We start from the raw sequence: 5,598 nt of genomic DNA, 5'->3' as shown, positions 1-5,598 counted from the left end.
ATTCCAAACCTAATTTCAATTCACTGAACTCAGAACATCTTAGAATACATACACCAATGCACAAACATCTCTCATTTTTACTTGATGCCATCTTCCTTTTCATGTGGGAGCACAGCTCAGAATGAAAAGGTCCTGATTAAGGGTTTAACTGGGCTGTGTACTTGGAGGACATCACTCCAGAGTTTCCTTTGATCTTTTTCCTCCAGCACCAGCGCTTCCCACAGCAAGAACAGTACCTTCCCAAAGGCTTCTTTAATGTGCATTGGTGTTAAATGGGGCAAGCAGAAAGGCAAGCTTTTTGAAAAACGCCATGATAAAACAAAACTCAGCAGGTGTAGCTTGTCTTAAGCTCCTTGTGGGTTCTTCTTTTTCCCACACTTTATCACTGGAATTTCACCCCCTAATCATTAAATAGGAGAAAAAGAAAGATAGAGGGAAGAGAGAGACAGATCCCTGAATCTAATTTCCTTCTTTTTATTCCTTCTTTGCTTATATCTGGTCTTTGCTACTTTGTGGGGTTTTTATTCCCTGCACTTTATACCCCTGGTTTCATGGCCTAACGCTAGACAGTAGAGAAAGAAGGACAAAGGAGAGAAACAGAGAGACAGAGGGAGAAACAGACAGAGACAGAGAGCACTCTGAATCTAGTTTCTTTCTTCTTGCTTCTTCTTTGAGCACGGCTACTAAGAAACCTCAACCAGCTTCCTTGAATGACCAATAACCACCAATCCCCCTCCCCTGCATCCAATCAGGGCTCTAACATTTACACACCTCTGAAAATTTCCCAGAATTCCAAATATCACATAATCTCAGCAACTACCTGAGCTGGCAAAACCATGCTTCTTGCTAGAGGACAAGGCAAATTATCATCGACTGCTTTGAAGTAGCCCCATATCCTGATACCTGAGATTAAAACAAAAATATAGCCTTTTTTCTTTTTATTTATATCTATTTATTACAATTTATTCACTTTGTATCCCAGCTGTAGCCTCCTCCCTCATCCCCTCCCAATCCCGCCCTCCCTCTCTAATCTCCTCCCATGCCCCTCCCCAAGTCAACTAATAGGGGAAGTCATCTGACCCTAGATTACCAGGTTTCATCAGGACTGGCTGCATTGTCTTCCTCTGTGGCCTGATAAGGCTGCTCCCAGCCCAGGGGAAGATGATCAAAGAGCTAGTCACTGAGTTTATGCCAGAGACAGCCCCTGTTCCCCTTACTAGGGCACCCAATTGGACACTGAGTTGCCATGGGCTACATCTGTTCATAGGTTCTAGATTATCTGCATGCATGGTCCTTGGTTGGAGTATCAGTCTCAGAAAAGACCCTTGGGCCCAGAGTTTTTGGTTATGTTGTTCTCCTTGGGGAGCTCCTGTCCTCTCCAGGTCTTTCTATCTCCTCCTTTTTTCATAAGATTCCCTGTACTTTGCCCTTGGTACTCTAAAAGCCAACTCATTGTAAGTTGATAGCCAGTCAAATTTCCTTCATTAAGTCATTGTCAATTGCCTCATATTTCACCTTTGCATGTTACTGCGCTCACAGTTTTCAGAAGTCTTGTGTCGATTAGCATTCCTTTTTTTTAATATGGCTGAGGTATGTTTGTCTTCTTGAGTCACCTTGGACCATGAACCATTTGCTATTGACTGTTCAATGTACCACCTCTTCCAACATGAGCACAAAACTTTAACATCTGTTTACAAAAGACCAATGCAGTCCTTATCATTTTTGTACAGTTATTTTCAAGGATTTCTCTACCAAATGAAAAGGTTCCTTATCCTTTTGAGAGTCAGTCAATTAGACTTTTATTCACAATGCTTTCCTAGGATTGTTGGAACAATACTTTGCAGTAGTGTAGTGATTTGTCACCACTACCCAAACTTACACCTAAAATCTCAAGCTTAAAAAATTAACTTATGTTTACTAATAAACATAAAGTTTACATACACTTATAAAATAAAATATTTTATGTATAAAATAAATATTATTATTTATAAAATAAATATTATTATTTATAAAATAAATATTATTTATCCTAAAATAAATATTATTTATTATAAAATAAATATTATTTATTATAAAAATAAATATTATTTTTATGTATAAAATAAATATTATTATTTATTATAAAATAAATGTTATTATTTATCAAATAAAAAATAGTAAAATTTTATTCAGATTACAGTGTATCATTTTAGAAACAGACATGACATTCTAATCAGCATTTTGAGACTTACCAAGGACCTAACCACTGGAAATACACCAACCTTTTCAGCATTGACTCCTTGATATAATTCAAGGAGTCATTAAAAGACATGTTAAATAACAACTTTGCCCCTTTGTCAAATGAATATTCTAAACAAATGGCTTCAATGGAAAACACTGACACCCAAATCTGTCCCTCTAATTGGACATAGGACTGTGGCCACATATGATTTTCAAAAATAAGATAAAGGTTTTCTATGTGTATTGGTATTGCTACTGATTTATTTAGTTTTAAAAGCCAAAAAAAGAACAAATATATGCTTTACAACTATCATATATTAATAATTTCATGAGATTCAAAGCTGTTGAAGAAGAGTCTCTCTTCACTCTTATGAGTTTCTTTTTATTTAATTTTTATTATTAGTTACATTTTATTAATTCTGTATCCCAGCTGTATCCAGCTTCCCTCATTCCCTCCCAATCCTGCCCTCCCTCCCTCATCTCCTCCCTGCCCCTTTCCAAGTCCACGGGTTGGGGAGGACCTCCTCCCCTATGAGTTTCTTATGTGTTCTACAATATCTTCATTGTCATTGTCCCGAGCTTTGTAAATTTACGAAGACAATATTCTCCTACAGAGACAAGGAAACAGAACACCTATAAACACCACTGCATTCAGCCGTGCAAATGAATGACTGGTCCTGACTTTATAGCTTGCATGTTTGGCCAGGAGACAGTAAAAGTATTTACCTAAACACAGCCTTTTGTGCAGTTCCTAGTTAGCTGTATGTCACCTAGCTACACCCAAATCCCCAGGAAGAGACACAATTCTTTAGTAACACTCTCATTATATGCTCTGTTAATTTCCACAAAAATTATCGGTTGAACATTATTCTGGTTCACCACAAAAGTTTACCAGAAGATAATATAATTCAACCTGAAATGTATCTCTGTCATTGTTAGTTTTTGTCAACTTGACATCAACCTGGGCATTCCTACCAAGAGGAAATCTCAATTGAGTAATCGCCTCCATCAGATTGCCCTCAGCTCCCTGGCATCCTTTTATTAGTAGATCCTATTTTATATACAGGCTTTAATAGTGGAATGGTTTTCTAGAATACTGGAAGTTAGAAAATTGCCTTTAAACACACTGTAGATTTTTCTTAGTCACTGTTCTAGTGCTGTGAAGAGACAGCCTGAGCAAGACAATTCTTATATAAAAATAAAGCATTTAATTAGGGGCTTGCTAACCATTTCAGAGACTTAGTCCTTTATCATCATGGCAGGGAGCATGGCAGCAGGTAGCCATGGTTCTGTAGAAGTAGCTGAAAGCTACAGCCTGATCTGTAAACAGACACAGAAGAGAGAGAGAAAGAACAGAAACTGAGACAGAGACAGAGAGTGTTGGTCCTGGCATGGCTTTTGAAACCTTAAATCCCATCCCGAGGGACATGCTTCTTTCACCAAGGCCATACCTCCTAATCCTTGTAATTCCCTTTTTTTTAAGTAATAATGATTTTATTTATTGAGAAGTCCTGGGATGGTGGTTATCTCCCCCCCATTCTAAGCGAGGGACAACACTGTAGGAAATCACTAAGAAATCACACTGTCCCAGGCCCCCAGGGCCAATACAGGGAGGAGGAAAACCCTCTGAAAGGGCTGGTCTTCCGATTCGGAGGAAGATACAGAGGGAAGATGCAGAGGAATCCATTACATGGTGCTTCGGTCAGGGTATGCTGGGCTTGATGCCCTCGCTGGCTCCTCAAAACGGGAGGACAGATGCAGCCACTTCTCTGGTGGTTATCCTGCCATCCACTCATTTCTTACCTTTTATGAGGCTGTCACTTTCCCGAGTAGAGCTTTCATCCTGCAGATTCAGCACAAGGTTATCAGCTGTGAGATAGATGCAGTTCTGTGTTGTGGCGATCGTCTTAGAGATGTTCTGGGCGGCCCAGATTTTTCAGAGATAGATATAGCCGGGATTCTTGCTCAGTGCGTCTCCAAGTATCTTGTCAGCCTCAGCCTCCCCCATGAGCCTGCAAGATCTTCTGTTCCCTGCTTCTACTTTGCTTTTTCCACCCAAAACTGGGCCCACTTGGCTTCTTGCAGGGCCGCTTGTTTGGCTTCCACAGCAGCTGTGTACTCTTGGCTGAAGCTCGCCTCTGTGCGTCATCCAGGATGAGGCTGATGTCCTTGGCTCGCTCTGTCAGCTCCCTTGGGATCAGAAGGGACACCTGAGATTGCTGGGTAATCAGCAGGAATTGAACTTGGCAACAACCCTCTTTGAGCACGTCATTGACAATGGACGGCAGCACTCGCTCCTCACAGTCCAGCCGTTAAGCGCTGGTACATGCTGTGAGCTCATGCGCATTGGGTTGAGAAAACACACGCAGGGAAATGTTCACCATCTGTAGCTCTTTGGAGTCTGTGGGGGAGGAGATTTTTCGGGGGTCACAAGAATGTCATAGATGATGGACAGGAATCAGGGTATCTTGAAATGAAGGCCTTCAGCCAGGACTGTGTCTTATTGCACACAGAGATACGATTAAAGAAGATGGCTTAAAGAAGATGGCTCTAAGGCCATCTTCCAGGGTAAACACGGATTTGCGGACGCCATAGGCCCCAGCAGCAGCTTCAGCTCAGTGCCCATGTCCCGAGGTCCCGCAGGCAGGCATCCTGCTAAGTCCTTCAAGTTCTGGGCCATGTCTGATCCTCCTGAAGGCAGCGGCACCAGTGGTCAGGAGGGGATGCCCGCCAGCTTCTACCCACTCCTGTTTACAGGCCTCGCCTTGCACAGGAGGATTGGGGGCTGTCCTCTGTAATCCTTTTAAACAGTTCCAGTCCCTGGTGATCAAGTATTCGAACATATAAGCCTCTGGAGGCCATTCTCATTCAAACCACCACAAGGAGTGTAAAGAAATTAAACATGGCAGCCTCCCGTTTTCAGTCTTCATCTATCACTCTTTTATGCATGCCTTAATTGTAATGTTTGTCACACCTGTATTTCCCAAAATCATCATATATTTTCTAATTTTGTTATCTCCAAGAAAACATGTCATTAGGGTCCAGTGAACTAACAGCACTTCAACAAATTCTGATCTTCGTATCAGTTTTCTTACAGAATAATTAAAACTGTTAAGAATTTCTCTAATAATGGAAAACCATTTTCATTGGAGTCCACTTGGTGATGGCCTTTAGGCTAGTGGTTAAACATTCTGTAGGCCACTTCACTCCCATAACCATACTGAGGGAAATGCTGACATTTCTGTTTCAAACTCAAGAAAATGTTCAGCTCAGAAAACAGACAACCTGAACCACACCATGTGTCTGGCTGTTGTTGGAGTCAGGAAACAACAACAAGTCAGACTTGTGTGTTTTGATTCTGTCATATTTTGTCAGTTG

General features: G+C 41.1%; 1 pseudogene; it reads right to left on the bottom strand.

The window, feature by feature from the left end:
* Positions 1 to 4,012: 4,012 nt before the first annotated feature.
* LOC129682007 (prohibitin-2-like) lies at positions 4,013 to 4,900 on the bottom strand (annotated as a pseudogene).
* Positions 4,901 to 5,598: the final 698 nt, after the last annotated feature.

This window comes from Psammomys obesus, unplaced genomic scaffold (genome assembly GCF_907164565.1).
Source record: "Psammomys obesus unplaced genomic scaffold, mPsaObe1.curated_primary_1811, whole genome shotgun sequence".
Classification (NCBI taxonomy): Eukaryota; Metazoa; Chordata; class Mammalia; order Rodentia; family Muridae; genus Psammomys; species Psammomys obesus.
The sequence above is the reverse complement of the archived record's forward strand: the minus strand, read 5'-3'. Positions and strand labels throughout refer to the sequence as shown.